This window comes from Gavialis gangeticus, unplaced genomic scaffold (genome assembly GCF_001723915.1).
Source record: "Gavialis gangeticus isolate Ggan-Ray unplaced genomic scaffold, GavGan_comp1, whole genome shotgun sequence".
NCBI lineage: Eukaryota > Metazoa > Chordata > Crocodylia > Gavialidae > Gavialis > Gavialis gangeticus.
The window spans coordinates 46,481,987-46,504,063 of NW_017728996.1; the positions used below are offsets into that span (position 1 = coordinate 46,481,987).

At 40.0% G+C, this 22,077-nt stretch overlaps 1 protein-coding gene across 2 annotated transcripts in view; it reads right to left on the bottom strand.

Annotated features, from left to right (window-relative positions):
• The window catches only part of PEAK1 (pseudopodium enriched atypical kinase 1), a 229,266-nt gene that overhangs the window by 113,372 nt on the left and 93,817 nt on the right, over window positions 1-22,077 (bottom strand). For both annotated transcript variants that reach the window (XM_019504431.1, XM_019504430.1), the window contains exon 2: window positions 7,676-7,840. The gene's annotated coding sequence lies outside the window, so the exon portion shown is untranslated. The remainder of the gene's footprint in view (window positions 1-7,675; window positions 7,841-22,077) is intronic.

Sequence of the window (22,077 nt, forward strand, 5' to 3'; positions counted from 1 at the left end):
GATCTAACTCCCACTCGGAACTTCAGACATTCATCTTTATCACCAGCAAATCTCAGGCAAAAAGTATACGAAAAAGGAAAAATACTAAAGATGCTACCTCTTGATTCTTGCTACTTTCATAAGGGCATCCCTGTTCTTATGACATCTGTTTCTCCTCATGCTGTGATCTCATGCTGCGCTTCAGAGGGGGAAAAGTTGGTCATTAGTTTATCCTGAGTGGTGACTTTTGGAGTTTTCCTTCCAGCCACTTTAATTTCAGAAAGTTGCTATCATGAAAATAGAAGATCCTCTTTTTATCCAATAAAAATGATGACAAAATTGTAGCATAGCACCACACAACCAATGGTCAAAATGATAAGACAAGTGCATTTCTAGGGTAGTGTTATAGCAAAGGACAAATACAAAGCTCTAGGGCAGTGGAGGTCAACTTGTTTGGCAGATTTGCCACAAATTAAGCAAACTAAGGGGAGGGGAGGGGAGAGAGAGGCCAGGTGACAAGGGCAGGTTCTGGGAGCGGGGAAAGTGGCAGGAAGACACAGTATGGGGGCAGATGCCAGGAGGCGCAGGTACTGGGGAGCAGAAGGGGGGCACTTCTTTCCCCGCCACTAGCCCCCCTGCTGTGGGATTCATGTAAATAAGGTAAACAGTTTCTCAGAAAAAAAACACTGGGGGAAGATGATAATCTAAAAGCCAAGGAATTTCTGTGAGGGGTTCTATTTTTGTTTTATGTTTCAATTTGACAATGGAGGGTACGGGGGGGGGGGCGCGAGAGGAGAAGCAGGCAGCAAGGGACAAGCTGCCTGCCTCTCTCATCATTTGCCCCACCACATACCCCTGCTACTGCCTCCCTCACTGTCTGTCCCCTATTGCCTGCCCCATTACTACCCCATTACCTCTCCCCCCTCACCTGCAGTAGTGAGGGGGAGATGGGTTTAAGATGATCCTCCAAAATTAGATTCCATACATGCAAAATTATAATAAATGTATATATTTTGTATGTGTAGAATCTAATTATTGGGGCACTGTCTTATACTCAGGATCGTCCTGTATTCAAGTAAATATGGTATACAACTAGATCACCTCATTATAAAAAAAGGCTTTATGAGTGAAGATATCTTGGTTCCAGTTTACTACACTATGGTACTGCTTAGCAGCTCTGGTTTCTTCTGAGAACATCCACATTTGGAAGTGGCAGACTCTCTTTCCCTCATTTTTCTCTTAATACTGAACAATGAATGTGCCAAAGCAGAGGCCTGGTGTAGATAACTACCTGTACCATTTCATAACTGGGGGGGGGAGGAAAGAAAGTGAATATAACTTCTGTGATTTACAAATGGTGCCAACAAACAGTGGGAACATTGTAGGCTGCAGTGCTGGTTTTCAAGGTCTAGAAGGTATGTTTCCATAGCAACTGCATATACAACATTTTCCCCATAACAGTCATTCTCAACCTTTAGTTTACAGGAAATTATTGCTATTTTGAATAGAACTGAGGGAAGATAAATATATTTTTGATCCCCGAGAAAGATCAATGAATGATTCTCTTAATTAATATCTGAAGTGTGGCTCAAACAGGTTTTATTTTATTTTTTTCCTGGAAATGCATTCCTTGCTAATTTCACACCATGTAGGAGGCTGCGAACAAATGAAAAGATTCATTATGAGAGAAGAGAAATCTATTAAATATCAATTACAGAATTTTTTTAAAAAAGTGAAAGTATACAATATGAATACAATGAGTACTAAGGAAGGATGAGCTTGTCAAAAGTACTGAAATAAGATATGGTATTTTCACTAATAATACATGCTGCCTAAGCACTACAGAAGACAGAGAAAGAAACAGAAAGCCACTATGGATCTTCCTTACAAAAGTTCTTAGTTTTTGACCAGTCATTTAAAGAAAAGAAATAAAAGATACTTAAAACAGATCAAATGATAGAAGGAAGTCTAGGAAGAAAGCCAAAGAGTCTCCTTTACCTCTGCCTCCTATTTCAGAATTTTTTTCTTCAGGTAAGAGCAGACAACTAGATTTAGGCATAGATATTACAGTTTTGGATTTTGGCTGGTACCTCTATATGCCCTTGTTCCAAATCAATTTTAGAATACTCCACCCAGAAAATTCATTTATTGGACACTACTGTGAAAGTTTACAATGGCCATATCACCTCCACATTGCATCAAAACCAGCTGACTGCTACAGCTATTTCCATGCCAGTAGCTCTCATCCTAAACACACCACTAGATCCACTGTCTACAGCCAAGCTCTACATTATAACATTGCTATCTGTGCTCATCCTACTTACTGGAATCTGGAGGATCTGTTACAGGGATTCTTACACTTATACCACAATCCTAAAGATACAGCCACTCAAATCAATACCACCAGACTCAGACTCTCAGACCCTGCTACAACCAAGACAAGGGTGACACAGCCCTACCTTGAACACCTCAGACCTCACTAATGATTTCCAACCCATCCTGGAAAATGACAACCATCTCATAGCAGCCACAGGGAGCAAGCAAACCTGTCCTGGCTTAAACAGCCCCTAGCCTCAAACACCGTCTCTCAGCAACAGACTACCTAACTATCAACTGATAGTCTCAAATGATAAAAACACAGACCTATCATTATTCTGACTTTAGTATTTAAGCACTTTTACTACCCTCACTTGAAAATTTAAAAGATGATTTTTATGGACTATCTTATTTAAGATCAACAGAAAATGTTGAAAGTAAAAAAAAAAAAAAAATCCTCCCTTTGCTCAACTAAAGAGCTAGCTAAAAACCACTATATGAAGACGCAGAGTTTTCTGTCTCATCACAAAAAAAGGAGCCCATTGCGCTGATATGAAGCAGAACAGAATGGTCTTGATTTAAAAACAGCAGCTTTTGGCCAAGACAGGATTGCTGCTCATTTTGAACCTTGCAGTATATTAAATGCTTTTTTCCATGTAGTCTTGCCAATGCTTCTCCTGCTGATTTTAAGTTAAGTTTCCAAAGGCACACATTTCATCAACATGAATTTAAAAGAAAGGAATAATCATTATTCGCCTTATCAAATGAAAATATAAACAAATTACAATATTTAACAACTGAGAGAGGGCAATTTTAGTATGTTAAACTGAGTGAAATAAGGGCCAAACTGTAGAACAAGCCAGAGAAAGGTTAACAGTCCACTGTTAAAACGAATACAATTTACAATAGGACTCTTTATAAATATTTCATTTTTATAATAACTTGTTCTGACAATGTTTCCATTTATGAATCACCTTTTTCAAGAGTTTATAACTCAGCTATAAAAGCCTGCTTAGGACTGAAAGACTGGCATTCAAGGTTTCAGCTGAATGGCAGAGTCTTTTTTCAAAAACAAATTTTGAATTCAATCTGTTCAGCTGTGCTTCAGATAAAGGAAGGCCGCAAAAAAAAGTGTCTGATTTGACCATAAATATCGGGGTTAAGTATTAATCTCTTCCCTCTACCCCCACATTGTGACATTAAGGATTTGCCAGAATTGTATATAAATCAGTTAAGTTGTTGGTCTATTGTGAGCATGCATGTAAGTGCAGAAACATGCTTTTCTCTAACAGACTGAGAGACTAAGAAGGAGGAAGCAGATACATATTATATCCTCTTACCTTCCCTGTTTGGGGGAAAAAATGAAGGGGACAATATCTTTGGTTCAGTGGCCTCAATTCCTCTTTCCCACACAAACACATGTCAAGAGGAACTATCTTCTGGATCCCATTATAGTATTTACTACTATATTTTATGACAAAGTAGTGTGTTTGCTTCATTTTTCTGGTAAAATTATCAACTGTGAAATAACTACGATTTAAAATGTGCTCATTAAGGCTTCAAAGCTAATATTTCAGTGATACCTATCAGAACCATTGTTTCTGGTTATACTCCATAACAGGCCTTATTGCCTTTGTTCACATTCACTTCAAATTTTGGTGTTTTACTAACCACCATAGACAAAGATTTTTAAATAACTTTTAGACCGAGGGGTAATTACGTTACCATTAAGAATGTCACAGCCATATACATGCAAGGCCCTGGCTCTGCTTTTTTGGTAGGTTTTTTTTAGTGTAAGCAATATATTTGTATTATGGGCAACATAAAAATTACTGCTTAAGAATGAAAAAACAACTGAATGTCATACACAATGAATGGAATAAAGCAAATTAGATATATCAAAGACCAGCCTGCATGCCTTCTAAAAATATATTAGAATAACAGAATGAACTTACGCAGTGGTTTTCCTTTCTTATCCTAAAAAGACATGTAGTGTTGCTATGTATTGTTCCACAGCTCCTGCTATCTGTTCTTTTGTAGGGTGGGAGGAAGTGGGAGAGAGAGGAAAGGAAAGTCTTTCACAGCATCCCACAAGTAGGCTTGGAACAGACTCTTAGCTCTTTTTCACCAAACTCCTATAACTTTTTCCCACACAATACATGCCTTAAACTGTATTATTTTGATTAAACTTATTAAGATTAATTTCTTTACAATGTTCCTCACTATCTTCTAAGGTACTTGTAAAGTAATTACTCAAAGCATACATGTATCTTGTGTTTGTCTGAATTAGACTGCAAACTTCTCTAATCAGCTCAATACTGTCTTAAGTGTTTTTGAATGCAGCATGTGCTTTCACTGATCCATAAATATAAAATAAAATAGCTAGCAGAGTCAGTTAATAAAGGTTAAGTACTTTAGGATCCATCTAGGTAAAAAAAAATACTATCTAAATGTAAGATGATTATAATAAATATCTATATGATTAGTGGCTATAATCACTCCATCCTGCCCTGAAAAAATATACTGTGACTCCATCAGCCACAACTGAAATGAAAACGTAACTATTTATACAATAATGTCAAGAAAGTGTTCTTCAATCACATCAGATTCTGCTTCAGCACCAATACATTTAACATGTTCCTTCCTGACTCCATGTGCCAACTCCAAGAAGAAACAAAAGCCAGAGTTGCTTCCAGGAGAAAAGAGTTCTGCAGAAATCAGAGAGCAGTTTCCTGTCATTGATAAAGATTAGCACTTCTACAGGCAGCTTTATATAATGCATGTATGTACATAAAGGTCAACTTCAATATCTCTATACAGGGGAGAAAGAATGCCTGTGACAGAAGAAGAGATAGATGTGCACATGGGACTGCTAACACTTTCAGAATAGTGGTGTCCAAGGTAAATAACTATGTGGATAGAGAGTAAATTATTCGGTTTGATGAAGGTGCTATCCAACTTCCTGCCACTTCCCATTGTTATTGAGCAGGCGGTGGTTTTCCTCCTCCTAATACATTCTTTTCCCTTATTCTGGTCTTCCTTCCTGATGATAAATTCACTTTTATTATTCTAACTAATTGAACATTAATTTTAGAAACTTTATTGCTCATTTTGATTTCAGTCAGTGAGTCAAGTGGAAAATATGTGTTCCCAGGCCGAGAAAGAACCCTCCCATACAACGTGTTCCCTGAGCCAGAGGAACCTCCCATACAACATCCTCCAGCTGTTCTCAGGAAAAGAATTTGTACATGTGGCATCCTCAAGGCACTTCCCACCCAAGTCAGTCCAGTGTATCACCCGCTGACTGGGAACCTGCCCAAATAGCAACTGCTGGCTCTTCCCAAATCTCCTCCCATATAGCTTCATTCAGCACTTCCTGAGCCAAAACAAACTTCTCCTTACACAGCTGATTATGGTCTTCCTGCACCAACAGATAATTCCCAATTCCACTGCTATTTCCTCTTCCAACATTCTGGGGAATATACTAGATTTTAACATGCCCTTAAAATGAATGAGTCCTCTGATTTGCCATAGTTCTCCCATCAGGGCAAATGACAGCATTCTGAGTTGAGCCAGCTGCTCGTTCTCATTTTCTTTTTAGAGGTGCTAGATCAATAGAACGGAGCATTTATAATGCTCATCAGAAAGTTTGGGGGCAAAAGCAAGAAGAAGAACAGGGAGAGAATGGAGAAATGAATGTTAAAAAACAGGGAGAAAGGTCTTACTTGTAATTTTTTTCTGAGCTCCAGCTGTCACCACTGCAGATCTGTGGAATCAGCATACCATTTTCCTAAAGTACAGATGTGAGGAGGGGAGTTAAAAGAGAGCCATTGGCACAGAGTCCATTAACAGTTCCTCACACCTTCCAAAATTCCCCCCTACCACCATCAAAACAATCATCTCCCACCTCCTTGCATGCCGCCTTTCCTCCCCGCAGTGATGACCAAATTCCAAACTAGAAAACTTTAGACAGTTAACAGAAGAAAACAGTTTGGGAAAAGACTTCAGTGACCAAATGATGTCAGCCTAAGCCATGAGATATATTCTGAAGTCCTCAGCACTAGATTAACTGTTCTTTCTGAAGCCAAAAGGAGCTTTATCATTTATTTAATTTGGAAATAATCAGAATTTTTGAGAATCCCACCTTTAATATAAAGCATCTGTACAAAGTGTGAAAGGCTTACCCTGTAGCACTGTAGTTTCACACCCAGCCTGTGATACACAGGTGGAGTGAGCACCTGATTATGACTGGACAAAGGAAGCCAGTTATCTTTACAAGCCCCAGGAATGCCAGTGGTCAATTAATCTATCAAAATGTGATAGTGGGAGACCTGGTTTTTTTTGCCCTCAAAAATAAATAAGAATAGGGACAGACTACCTTCTAATATCATGAGCAAATAAAAGGATTACGGCACTACAGATATTTAAACACCACCTGTTCTTGCTTTCAAAACAAATGCACTAGTGCGTGTCACTTTTTAAAAGGGCATAGGATATCTACAGTAAGGCTTTGCTCTAGCACAAGGCTATAAATGTAGCCACAAGCTACAGAAAAGGGATGGAGGAGGAGATACAAGCAGATCCCACTTCATTTTAGGAATATTATGGATTCATCAAGTTCGACAAGACACAATAGAGTGAGAAGGAAAAGAGGCTAAGGAGAGAAAACAGAGTAAGATGACAAGACAGAGCAAGACAGACAAAATAAGGGGAAGGAACAAAATGAAAAAGGAGAGAACGAGTAGTACGGATTCTCGTAGGAAGTGGTGGTGGTACTGGTGATGATGGTACTTAGCACTACTGAAGAGCTGTGAGAAAACACTGCTATGGAAACAGGGTAAGGGAGGGAAGAGAGGGGGCAGATGACAAAAGGAGGAAACTAGGTATGACAACAACAGAAGCAGCAATGGGCTCATAGTCCTTACCAAAAAACAAAGTAAAAGTAGCTTTTCTAACCTAATAAGATCATAAAAGTTTTTGTCATATAAATGGACATAGCTACAAAAATGCATGTATGGCTTTTTTCATTTGGTAGAAAGAATTAGTCAGCAAGTAATATTAAACAATTCTTAATTTTTGTACCCCAAAGAGGAAGGACTGGGGGTGAGGAGGAGGGTTCGTCTCCCAACATGAAAGTAGTAAAGGATTGTTTAGCCACAACTTAAACATCAGTTGCAAAGTTTTTCAAAGCTGACACTGCAAGCTACCTTCTAATAATAAAAGAAGTGGCAAAAGTACAGATTTATCTGGAATTTAGCTGGTATAAGGTTACTATATTTAAACTAGTAGTACAAGCTTAAAAACCTTTACAATTTGTACAAAATTTGAAGAAGATGCACCAAGGACATTTAAAAAGAGACTGTGGAAGAATTAAGGTTACCATTTAAGTCTGAAGTATTTTATGCATTCCAGTGCCAAAGGTGGCTTTCTAAAACCTTCTGTAGAAGCTGGCACCAAATCTAAGTGTTTCCAATTTATCCAAGGCTGATATCCACACTTTTCACCCCTTTCTCTTTGTGACAATGGATCAGGGCAGCAATGTTTTCTGAAAAAGAAAGATGAAATGGTTAACAGTGTAAAATAAGTTTTGTTTTGTTTTTTAAAGATCCATTGTACTTTTCCTTCCCCTTACAGCCTCCAAAACTTCTCAAATACTGCAAGGTTTATTTGAACAGAGATCCCCTGCTTACTCCTGTTCATTTGGAATCTGCCCCTACTTCCAAGGTATAAGGTCTGAATAAGTTTTAGAAGGCCTATATAGTTCTTCATGTGATAGCTTAGTATCAAACAGCTACCAAAAATAGGACTAAAAACAACCATGCCTAAATGGTATCCTTGAAATACCATTTAGAGGAAGAGACTGGGAATCAATAATGAATAGATATTCAGTATATCAGACAAATAAGACCACTGCACCATTTAATTTTTACATAACAAACATGAGATCATCTGTAATATTTCATGTTGAAATATTTTCAGCAAATGTAATTCTTCATTATAAAAATGTAAACAAAATTTTAAGCTGCATCAAGCACAGTATCAGATAAGTAAGAGTGGGTAACTCCCTCCCCTACTTTCACTCAAAAAGAGAGACAATATTTAGGAAGATATGTTTAAGGACACCCAAATGGGAAAAATATATTAAAAAATGAAATCTTATCAGAGAGAATTGTTAAATATGTAAGACAAAATATTGTTCTTTCACACTATCCAAGCTATCTTTCACCTTGACCCCATTCCCAACTTCTTTCCCAGTAAGAAAGTGGACCAGAGACGGAGCCCTGTGGAACCTCACAGAGAACTGCAGAAAGGATGAGACAAGCATTTAAAAGATAATCTGAAGTAGTACTGGAAAGCCAAGATGACTGAGCAATGCCATGGAAGCTAAGATTTCAAGAAGGGCACTGCTGACCGTTGAAAGTGACTGATAGGTTAGTCAGAGTTGAAAAATACTTCTGAGGTTTGACTAGGATTGTTAGAGACTTTTGTGATAGCTGTCTTGTTGGACAGTAAGGGGCTGAAGCTGGATTGGAGAAGGGTAAGAACAGAACTGGAGAAGAGGATAATGGCTGTACATTGCTTGGAGATCTCACAAACCTAGAGCTAAAAGGGGTGCAAGCAATGGTCAGAGCTGGCCCCACCCCACGAGCCATGCCTCCCCTCCCAACCCCCCCGCCGGGTGGTGCCTGCCCCCTCCCTCAACACGGGGGCGGGGGGAAGGTCTTGGTCTACCCCTCATGCCCTTTCCTTCCCCCCTCCCCTTTCCACTTACCAGCTGGAGGCAGCTCTCCATGCAGCATGGGAATTTATTGGCCAAATTATTGACCCATCAGACCAATATCCAATATAGATAATTTTCTTTATATCAGTACCAATTCGATATCAGACTGTTGTATGGGTGCACCTCTACTAGAAAGTAAAGCATGCTTGTATTATATTAGGAAAGACCCAGACAAGAAAAAAGCTGAAGAACAAAAAAAGCTGCAGTGTTAAATATGTGGAGTCCTATCTTATATCCAAGGAAAATTAACAACCAACAAATATCAATTGAAGGGAGGCAAGCGATATAATGAAGCCAACACACACAAATCTCACCAATGAATAATACATTGTTAGCCCTTATAAAGCACTTTTAATTTTCCAAATGTTTTACAAATATTAACTACTTCTCACAATATCTGTGTGGAAAATTCCTTCTCCATTTTACAGACAGATTAATTGATGGGGCAATGTCAAGCTACACAGGAAATGCTATTGTTAGACCAGGAACTGGTGCTCAGGTGTTCTTGGCTTTTAGTCCATTTCTCAGAGGGCTACAATGCCTGTCTGAACATCACTGATTAGTAGGGAAAACTGAAGCAAAATTCAAAACTGCAGTCCTGTAAACCCCAAACACTAAAGTCATGAACAAGGCTCATACAAAAATAATTAATTAGGTTAAAATCATAGAATCATAAAATAGAAGGATCAGAAGGGACGTGTAAGATCATCAAGTCCAGTCCCTTGCCATGGGCAGGAAGTAACTGGGCTCAAACGAGTTCAACAAGGTGCCTGTCCAGCCTCCTCTTGAACACCTCCAAGGATGATGACTGCACCACCTCTGCTGGGAGTGTGTTCCAGATTCTAGATACCCTTATGGAAAAGAAGTTTTTCCTTATGTCCGGTCTAAATTTTTCCTCAACTAGCTTATGCCCACTGGACCTTGTCTTCCCAAAGGCGGCTTTTCTAAAGAGTTGCTGGCCTCGATCTTGGTGTTCGGCCTTGACATATTTGTAGGTGACTATCAAGTTACCTCTCAGTCTTCTCTTACTCAGAATGAAGAAACCCAGTTCTCAGAGTCTCTCTTCATAAAGCCTATCCTTCAGGCCCCTAATCATATGGGTGGCCCTTCTCTGTACCCTTTCAAGCTTATCTACATCCTTCTTAAAGTGTGGTGCCCAGAACTGGACACAGTACTCCAGCTGTGGCCTCACCAATCCTGAATAGAGGGGGAGGAGCACCTCTCTGAATCTACTGGCAACACATTGGCTGATACAGGCCAGAGTGCTATTTGCCCTGCTGGGGACTTAATCGCACTGATAGCTCATATTCATCCTCTGGTAGAGGGTTAATAATATATATTAGACTCTTTATTAATCATTTGTTTACTTAAATGCATCTATATTCTTTTCAATAGCATACCTTTTCAATAGTACAGATTTTCAAAAGTCAAATTCTGGAGGATTTAGATGCACAACCCCCATTACTTTCAATGGGAACTGTACAGCTAAAGCTACTTTAAAATCTTACTCTTAATAAAATTATCAATGGATCATTTGACTGACAGAACGCAAAAAGGTTAGGGTGTATTTTAAGACATTTTTCTGGAAAATTAAACATATGCGACAATGAATCATTATCAGATACATTATCAGACAATCTGTTTCTAGTTTTGTTTTCTAACACTACCAGTGAAGTCAGACTTAAAGGTATGGCACTGGGAAGAATATGAGAATAATGATAGAAAAGGATCATTTAGCAATCAGGAACCAGAAGGAAACCCCCCCCTTCCCTCGCCTTTTCCTCCCCGCCCCCCCCAAGAAAGTAGTGGGAAAAATGCCTGGTTATCCTGGACTGTAAACACCTAAATTGACTGACTGGCTTAATTATCTGGATGAGCTAATATATTTAACTGATAGACTTTTACATGGTCTTTACTGATCTACATGAATGAAACTAGGTAAACTAGCTGAACATATCTATTAATTTTCTCACTTGTTCCTTGGCCCTTTAACTACAGAAATTTAACAGTACAAGATGAAAAAAATGTTATTATACTAACAGAAGTATACAGCCCTTTAAAAAATTATTGGAAAAAAAGAAGAGAGAAAACAATGCATTAGTTTGGAACATAACCACTAAAAGAAAATTCGCAAAAATAGCTTCTCTCTAAATCCAGGTGTTTGTTAAAGGTTTTAAAGCTTGAACCCCTGGTATAATAATTTCTGGCTTCATTTACAATGGTAATACTCAGACATAACACTTACCTCTTAATGGTAGTCAAGGGTGGAAGGTACAGTGTAAAGAGGGCATAAGTGTTTTTACTACCATGTCATCTAAGCCTAACCCCATGGGATGCATAAGACCAGACCACACAGCAACATAAAAAAGACCAGTTTAAACTAGAGCATTCATGGTTTCTAGAAACGGAGGAGGAATGAGATGGTGCACTGCATCAGAATCTGCCTACTGTAGCCGAGGCCAATAGTCACTGCTCAACGCAATTCTAACCTGTAAATCTGTGCTTACACAAACAACATCTGATGCACATGGGCTGGTATTTATATCTGAGATCATTTAAAATGTTGCATATATTTAAGTTCCCTCCTGTCCTGTTTTTAAAATTAGCTGAAATCAGTTACCAGAAAGGAATCATAAAAACCAACAACCAATGATTTAATGAGCAATGCTGCTTTCTTTCACAGGTATTCAAGTACTCCAATTTCTTAAAAGCAATCTTCCATATTAAGCTTCTTTTGACCAGAAAAAGTCCCAGAGTCTGTCAGAACTGAGTGGGAGGAGGAAAGCAATATCACCTATTAAAGCAGTAATATTTTTTTCATAAAATCTTCCTAGTTCAGTTTCTGTGGTAACCAAGATATTTTTATTTGCCTGTATACATTATTGGAGGAGGAAAGGAAAAGGAAGTGGGGGTGTGGGGATGGTTGCTGAACTGGTGTAGAGTTCGTTGGCTTAGACAGCACAACTATATTTGACTTCATTTTGAGGAAGCTGGAATGGGGTGGGGGTTTGAACATCTCAACTCTCCTGTTTGGCTGCCTTTGGCTTGGGATGTGAGGCAATGGGTTCAGGGGCAAAGGCAAGTTTTAAATCATTTCTATGCTCCCATTCTTGGGGCTGGCAGGGAACCACTATAATCACTGGTGAAACTACGTATGTATCTATGCAGCAAAAATGAAGGTATGACTGTAGCATAGGTTAGTATTCCTGCACTAGCTTTACCCTTCCTAGCTTCAGTACAAATAGAACAGAATTCAGCACAGATTAGCAAAACCAGCAGATGCTCGGGGGCCCCAGCGGACTCAAACCTATGATAGTAAAGGAGCTCCCAGCCATGTTGTCCCAGTCTTGCCACTTACATGCTATGGGTCAAAATTTGCCACACTTGCCTTATAAAACTTAAGAATTCCTTTTACTTGCAGGAATCTTCGGGTGTCTGGTTAAGCTAGCATTATAGCCTCTGGCCAGTATACTAGCAAAATGCTGACACGGACTAACTTAGATTTTCCAAGTCAAGTACATCATCACATTAAAAATGTAGATGATGTCTGAATACTAAAGAGTGATATTAAGGAACTGCTGCAGTCGTGATTATTATCTTAGTATAATGATTCTTAAGCAGGGTGCTGCAGCATCCTGGGGTCCCTTGTGATACTTTCAACAGTGATGCAGGGTGCTGTGAACAGGATTCACAAGATAAACCCAGGGATTTCAAACAGGGATTCATGGTGTCAAAAACATTCTGACTCGTTATGATCTTTTTAAGATCACTGTAGCAGAAGAATTGCTCTATTTTCTTAGTAAAAAAACAAGGGAAAGCTATAAAAACTGGCATTTTCCAAGGGGTGCCTTAAGCCTAACAAGATTGAGAACCACTGACATAATGACTAAAATACACAATGCACTGCTATTCAAAACATTAGAAAAGGCATGCCATGTCACCTCTATCAGTCCCAGACACACTGTATTTACTTACTGTTCAAAAGTTTAAAAAACCTCAAAATGATTACTCAATGCTATAGTTTAAATTACAACATCTATATGTTACTGATTAAACAAATTAAATACTTTCCTCTTTAGGAGTTGTAGCTCTACACTTAATAGACCACTCTTCAGATGGAGTAAATTAAGTACTAGTTAAAAGAAAAACATGTTTCCCTTCCTTATACCAGACCCAAGAAAAATGAAGCAGAGGCTACATTCAGTAGAAACTGAACGTAAGAAAAGGTATCATGCGACACATTCAGACATACACAAACTGTTCCCATAAAACAAAGCAATAGCAGGGAATACTAAACAAATCCATCCCATGCAGTTTCTGCAAAACATTCCCTACTCTCTAGTTATCGCCAGTGCAGCTAAGATACTAACGTTGGCAATCCATACTGAATAAAAAGGGTACCTCATTACAGGATTACTAACACAGATTCTGTATTTCTAAAGTAACCACATTAGCCATGATTGTTGACTGTGAAGGGAGAAAAAACAGTGCATTAGGAAATGGATACCATGCTTTGGGAAATACCTTTCCTATTAGCATAGATGGGTAATTATAACTGAGCTTTTATTGGACCGTGAATAATTGATACAATACAATATATATAGAACTATACAGGATATTGCTCTAAAGAGCAACTGTGCTTCACTTGCAGTTAATATATCTGAACACACTGTATTATTTAGTCTCTGTTAATATCAACATTATCTGATTCATCAGTATGTTGCAATACAGGTAAAAAAATTAAGATTCAGCTGCAAAGTCAAGCAGCTGAAGTTAGAAAAATGTCAGTCATCTGTGCAACCATAAACCTGCTTCCTTTCATGTCCATTCTGGGCACTGAAAGAGAAAGAAATCCTTTGTAAAAAGTAGTTTTGCAGTGACTTAATTATGAGAATGTCATAATGTATAAATACAAGAGAGGTTAGGAGAGACTGGATGAAGCTCTGCCTGCAACCTGATACATCGCAGCTCCTAACCTCTCCTGCTGCAGTATCAGCTATAAATGCTGCAGTAATGGCAGCCCAGTATTAGAATATTAATGTTAAATTGCTCTTTTAGTATACCATAACTATCCACAACAATGCAAGAAAAAGCAGGGAAAACAAAAGGTGAGGGAAGGTGAGGTAAGTAGCACAGCAGTGATGTGAAGCATAATGAAAAAAAGCTGAACGACTTGCCCATATTCTTTTTTCTTTTTTAATTACAAAAAAGGCGTTTTAACTTGGCAAAAAAAAGTTTTCAAAGGCAAACTGATTCTTAACTTTTAGCCCCTGCTAAAATATCAAAAATTATTTTCCTCCATAGTAGCTTTGATACCTTATGTCTTTTAGCATGTGTTTTGTTTTGTTTTGTTTTGGGGGGGGGGGGGGGGGAGGTTGTTGTTGTTGTTGGGTTTTTTTGTTTTGTTTTTACCAGCTTGAAGATTTAAATTCATTTAGTATCTGACTCGAAGTTTCTTTGACAGGTTTTACCTGCATCTCTCATGCTCCCTGGATCTGAAACAGCATTTTTCCAGGTTCTTCTGACATCAAAAACAAGGAAAAACACCCCTCTAAAAACTGAAAGTATCCAAAAGATAATTCTGGGTACTTCAGTTCCTTAGAAAAGGTTTTGCTTTCAGTCATATGCATGCAATGTTGTAGCAGTCCAGTGGAATGAGTCCAGATTCAAAAGAGAAAGGGGGCAATGAATGGGTCTAGCTCAAAAGTTTTCAACCTTTTTTTTTTAACAATGTACCCTTTCTGCTCAGTTTCAGCTCATGTACCCTTTTATATTTTTTTCTTGTTTTTAAGGTGTGTGGGGGGGAAGATTGAGGCCCTCATGGTGAGGGAGGGAGGGAGCGAGGCTGGGGCAGGTACTGCACAGGTGGGGTGGGGCACAGGATGCATCTGTGAGCATCTAGTCCGGGGCACAGGGAGTGGGGGCTCTCACCACTGCACACGTGCTGGGATGGCATGGGGGGAGGTGTGCCCCTGGATCTGCATGTGGGACAGGACAGGCTGCTGTGGGCTGGGGCAGCACCAGGCTGTTCCCGGCAGGGGGGTTGGGCCACACTACGCTTCGAGAGGGCAGCGTCAGCATTGAGAGGGGGTTTGAGGGGGCTACAGCAAGTTCTGGAGTAGCTGCAGCCCCTCCCATAGGCCCCCATGATGAGGGAGGAAGTGGGGCTGGGGCAGGTGCTGCAAAGCTGGGGAGGTATGCAAGACCGAGCCATGCACAGGGCGGGGGAGAGGGGGTGGCTCCCGCCACTACACGTATCCCCGGGAGGGCATGGGGGGCGTGCCCCCCAGATCTGCATGAGGCAAAGGTGGGCTGCTTCTGCAGGCTGGGCTCTTCCTGGAGGGCTCTTCCTGAGGTGCTGCTGCAGCTCAGCAGCCAATCAGGAGAGTGAGCTGGAGCAGGGGACAGGGAGGCGCTGTGATGTGCCATGTGGGGCCGGCAGTACCCAGTGTGTCCCTCCCCCAGGTAAGAGGTGAAATGTGAGAATGCACCGAGGGAGACGCTGCCACCGTGCCCTGGGGTGCGCTCCATCCCTGCCCGCCTGTGCATGCCCCCTATGACCCAAGTACCCCTAGGGGTACACGTACCCCTGTTTGTAAACCCCTCGCTTAGCTTAAACTGTAGACCTGGTATTTTGGTACCTATTTCTGGATGCATGTTTTTAAATATAAATTCACTGTCATAAAGGAATGGGGAGGGGAGGGAATCATTCAAGATCATTTTATGAATCCCCTCCTGCATGTTTACAGTTATACTGCCTGTGGTGGAATTGGATCCAGAAGGGGATGGAGAAAAACAAACCTGAATGTCCTCCTCATGTTTAAGGACTCTTAAAACAGCAAACAAATATATTTATCTGCTGTTAATTGTACTGTTAAAAGGAAATTCTGTTGAGTTCGCCCCCAAACATTTAGAAGCATGTATAGATACCAGAAATATCCAAGAGTTGCCTTTTAGTTCGAGAAAGAGAGTACTTTTAAGAACAACTTTATTTTATCTTTGACAAAAGAGATGGACTGAGGGGCAAAAACTTTTAATATTTGGCTCTGAATGGAAATTAAAAAGTGGTTCTGCTCAGAATAAGAAACAGTAATTCTCATATGGCCTGGGTTCCTTAGCAAACAGTGTCCCTCAATATGCACAATCCTACCATTTTCTGATCAAATTCTAGTTTTCCATTCCAACAGGACTGAAAAACCTAATCTTGTATTATCTGTAGCGGGAAAAAAAATCAGTTCATAAAGTTAAAATAAAATGGACCTCATGAATTACCAAGTTATATAACATGTGGACTAGTGATTTAATTTTAGCGATGCAGTAATTCATCTGGAAACCAATCACTTGTTGATCAAAGAACTAAAATACCTTGGTGTAAGTCAGTCAAGGAGACCAATGCTTATGTTAACACTGAAACTGGCCTTTTTAATTTTGATGAGATGCATCATTAAGCATTGTGGGCTAATAAATTATAAGTTATAGGAAAAGCCTGCAGAGTGAAGAAAAAAAAAGAGGTACGAGGTGTCATTAATCCACTTACTAGGGCTTCGCCACTGATTCGATTCCATGGAGATTTCACCTGATTTGGCGGCTGAATCTCTGGATCGAATCAGGAGACCCTTTAATCTCTCTGAATTGAATCGGAACCCTCGAATAGATGTGATGATTCAAACACAGACACAGCTGTATGGCTGTTTATTTTTGTTTGTTTGTTTTGTTACATACCTCAAGGTGCCAGGTGGCTTGTGAACGCCAAGATGGTGGGGCGGATGGAGCGTCCCATGGGAGTGCGGGTGGGGGGGGTGCAGTGCGCTCAGCAGCGGATCCAGAGGTGAAACAGATACACTTCCAGTCCACTTCTGAGTCCACCGTGGTCTGTGGGGTGGACCCCCTCTTTCCCGCTTGGCGACTGATGCCTCTTGGCTCAGAACTACTTCCGATCCAATTTGAAGTCCACCGCCGAGCACTCCCCGCCGTGCTCCTGTGGGCCGCTCCACCTGCCCCACCGTCTCAGCATTCACGAGCCGCAACTGGTACCTCGAGGTACGCAGAAAAAACATTTAAAGCTGTGTCTATGGCCAAATCTCTGATTCTCCAAATCAGAATTGAATCTTCAGATTTGGCTGAATTGATTTGGGACAGTGATCCAAATCAGTGAATCAAATTCCTGTCCCCCGAATTGGGCTGGATCCTAATTGAATATGACCCACTTCGCATACCCCTACTAGTTACTAGTGAACTGTTGCCACGCAGTCAAGCAATTACCATATTGTATAATGAAAATATAGTGTTTTTGCCAGGAATCTGAACTAGTGTTCAAGCTTTGTTTCCACTGAACTGAAAAAGAACTTAACAACGTTAAGGAACAGCTGCAAAAACTTTGGAGGAGGCAGGCAGGAGGAAGGAACAGGAGCACCTATACTATAAGTGTTAGAAATTTACTGGGCCTCTCTGTCTTGTTCTTTGCCATGATAAGACAAAAACCTTCTATGCCAAAAATCAACTGAAAAGCTAAATTTTTGAAGCGATGCATTTCATACTTTTGTAAGTATGCTAGGTGAATTTCTGAGGTCTTGTAACGGAAACTACAGCTGAATGGTATAACCCTTCCGGTACAGTTATGGACATGAAACAAGAGTAGCAGCAATGTAACAACAGAAACATTTTAAAGGAATTATTTAAAAAGGGGGAGGGAAGGAGGAGGGGAATAAAAAAGCTTCTATGCAACTTCTTCCCTGTACCAAACAAAAAAACTTGCACTGGGATCCTGACTTGAATTTCAATTCAGCACCCTCCCTCCTCCCCCCAGCATACTCTGCTATTTTCCTTGTTTTATTGGAACTGTCTGGGAGATCCGCCCCTTTTAGGTTCTTAGGTTTCTTAATCTAGAAGCTGCAGTTTATAATTTAAAAGCTTTAAAACAAAGGTTTTTAAGACAGAAGGTCTTTTACAGGCTAAAAAATTCAATAAAGAAACAAAATCGCACTGTGTTTACAGATTAAGGAAAATGTTAGAGAACAACAATTTTGGGGGAAGTGGTTAGGAAAAGACACTGAAAGTTACAGGAAAGAAGAAAATTGCAATTTTGTCTTAACTGCACAATTAATGTTTGCTACAATGCTGCAAGCTGTTCATGAAGAGCAGTTTCAAGGCTGCCATTGTCATGGAGATAGATAGGCAAACAAAATGCACAGAAGCAGCTCACTGCAGCATGTTTCTAGGCAAAGATGAGCAGTGGAATCAATAAGAAAGGAAAAGAGACTATGAAAATGTGTCCACGTACAATAATAGTTTCAACATGTTTTTTACATTATAGCCTCAGAATGAAGCTGGATACAGGTTTATTCTTTTTATATTTAACATGAAATTTTGCAGATGCCATGATCATTCTGAAGTTTTCTTCTAATTTGCCTATAATTCCTGAACAGAAAATCTGTATAAAATAGTCTTTTTGGATCTTCCAAGGAAGACTTAATATAAAAGTACCTCTTTCATGCAAAAGACCCCAAACCTGACCCATTCACCTTCAAGGAAAGCCATATGACTGTCATGTGACACTATCCCTTGTCTTCTGCTGATTGTGCATCTCCCTTCTCCTTTGGTCAAAATCTCTTTTTGCATGTCAAGTATCCCTTAGGAAGCACTTATGGGTCATTTTGTCACACAGGGACAACTTCTCTCAATGATGTCTTAAAGAGCAGGTCACGAGGAGCATCTTTAAACGTGCCCCAGAGTAGGGTGGGGGGTTAATACAGCGGCTCTCGGGAGTAGCTCTAATTGAAGTGCCTGTAGTGTCTCGTGTATACAGTGTCCCACGCTTCAAAATGGCGGGGGGGGGGGCGCTTTATCTAAAGCTTGTTTGAGGAGCTTTAGTTAACATGCTCCTGCCACCATTTTGAAATGTGGGAATGCTGAATACACATGCTGTGAAGGCTGCTGGAGCATGCTAATTAGCATGCTCCAGCAGACTCAATTAGTCGAGTTAATTTCAAAATGTTGAAAATCCCACATGGTCACAGTGTGTTGCAACATTTCTTTGAGGATATAGGTGTAAAACTGCAGTCCAAAATGGAGGGAGGGGAGTGGGGGCAGAGCTGGCTTTTTAGGCAGGGGAGGCAGCACAGTAAAGCAGAAGAGAGAATGTTCCTTTAGCCTTCCTAAGCATACAGAGTGCAGAATTTTACACAACAGGAAGTCACAATAGATGAAATATTCAAGCACGAGCAAGCCGAGACACCACTTTGTCAGGTGCTATCACTTGACATCAAAGGTGGCAAGACCACTAGCAATCTTTCAAATTGAATATCTCAGGGCTACTGTCAAAGTACTCTTGGGTTGAGAGCCAAGAATTGAGCTGTAGAACTTAATCCCTCTTTCTCCTCAGTCTAAGTCTCTTTAGAGAACACCAAGTCTTGAAATTTAAGTCCACTTACAAACTCAGGATTTTGCTCGAAGGTTATGATTTTTGCTGTGATCTACCATGTCTTAGGTGGAATTTCCTTTCAGTTGGTAATTAGTGCAATGTCAAGTGCTGCCTACCTGCCCTAATTCAGAATTTTACGATGCCTATTTTTTTCTTTTATGTTCCACTCCTCCTTTGTGGTTACCATGTTAAAATGCCAACAAAGACAAAACAAACACTCAGAGCAAATACATAAACTAACCTGAAAGAGCACAAAAAGGACCATATTTTCTTGCATACAACACACCTTTTTCCAAAACACGGGTGCTGAAAATTGGAGTGCACATTTAAAATGAGGAAATAGAAGTAACAGCAGTTTCTGCTGCTTAAGCTTGTCAGGCAAAAGTGAAAAGTAATTGCATGTAATCCACAGGGAACAGAACAATGAGCAGACTCGACTCCCTAACTGTTGCTACATGGAAAAATCTTTTCTTTCTCCTCAGCCCGCCTTTCAAAAACATGGTGCGAGTCTTATTCCAGAGTGCACAGCATGTGAACAATATGACACTTTTCTCTAAGTCTTTTTGTGTTTTTTCCAAACAGCAGAGGTTTGTTCTCTCAATGTCTACAAAATTTAATTTCCATTAACAGAATTACATGTACATAAATTATCATAATTATTTAGTTTAAAGGAATTTCGGGCAAATTATTTAGTTTCTTCAACTGCATTATCGCAGGGCTGATTTTTATTATTAGTAAGTTTTCTATGAGCAAGAGGGAGTTACCTACAGTAGCCCTTGTTCTGTAAGAATATTCTTAGTGAGGCTACTAAGCATGAAGTCCTTGATGGTAAAATATAGGTATCTATACCACCTATGGGTTCAAAAAAGTCCTTTATAAATCCATTTATCAAAATCATGCCTCAAGGGTTATTAGGCTGTTGGATGAGAGCGTGTAAATGAGACTTAAAAAACTGGTCATCCACAAATGGACAAACATTGGTTGGCCTCTCACGCAGGTGCCAAAGAGATAAAACTGCAACAATTTGAGATAACATTATGAAAGAAGAAACTAGGATAATAAACAGAATCACATAAAAAAGCACCAAATAGTCTTCACCTCAACATAACGTTAAGTTAGTTTCATCTGAATAAAGCACCTTCTCCTAAAAGATGGGTTCTTGTACTTAATAAGAACAAACAGTCAAAAAGCCCGAGGATGAATTGATTCAGTCTTTGCAGGTTAGTCTAAGCTGCAAATATTGAACCAATAAGCAAATTAATAAACATTTACTTTTGATTCAGGAAATGCAGCCACATACTTGCACTGGCTCAAGCCAGAAGCTGGGAAGGGGGGAGGGTGCTAGAGCACAGCCCTCTGGCACCTAGACAGTATGGGCTTTGTGTTCACTTCCTGTTCCTGCTGCCCTCCAAGGTCTCTGGGATTTGTAGTCCAAAAATCACAGCACCAGGACTCTGCATGGTTTCTCATCACTTCCTTTTCCTGCTTCCAGGTGCCTCAGGGATTTGTAGTCCACAGTTGCAGCCAGCACTAAGAAAGCAGGGCATGGCAGCTCTGTACTTGGAGGAAGGGAAGTTTTGTCCTTCCTCCCTGGCCTCAGAGCCCAACAGGGCATTGCCTGGGAGTGGGGGTGCCGGGAGGGGAGCATGAGCATCAGCCCTTACTGCTCCAGCTAGGAAGGAGAGGGGCGGGGCCAGCCAGGCTCTCTGGAGCAGGTAGCACAGTCCAGCTCAGGGCTGCAAAATGGTGGGATGCTAGGGGACTCTGATTTAACTTGAACCTGGAAGGGGTCTGGGACAGAAGTTTCATAAACTGGTTTAACCTAAATCAGTTAAGTCTGATGCTACATTCAAGTGGGTTTATCTTAAACCCATTTCACCCATTTTGAAACTGGTTTATGTACCCTGAACTTCTTTTGTTACAGGTTTAAACCAGTTTCTGATCACTTAAAATGGGTTGTCTGCAATCTTAGTCTTCTTAGACGAGTATAAAATGCTATATTTTTGGTTTTATAGATTGCTTTCTGAATGCAGTTCAATTCAACTAGATGGAGACCAAGACTTTACTGAATCTTATCAATTATACTAATGACAGGAGTAGGTCACTCAACATGCCCTTTCAGTGAAGACAGAATTATAATGCCAAAGAGATTGCTACGTTCAGTTAGGAAGAAGGTAAAGTTAAAGTGGGGCCATTACATTGTTAGATAATGGAATCTGGATCTGTATTGCTTAACTACTCAATTTTAATAATGGACCAAAACCCTAAAAGAAACTGTTCCATCTTACAGCTGTTTAAGTTACTCTTGAAGTCCAGCTGATGCTCTGCAATAGTTTGGAAGGATGCAAGTAGTGCATAAACTACACTCAATTCATTACATCTTACATTAAATTGGCATTTAATCAACCAGGCCATTAAAAAAAATTCCTGCGCCTGAAAATTGGATTTTAACTATACTGTCTCAGTTTTGTACAAATTCTATTTGTTTCTTTTCTCCTTCACTCACATTTGATATTTAAGTCTTTGATTAAACCTTAAAGAGCACTGCAAAGTTACCTACTTACCAGATCTTTAACAATAG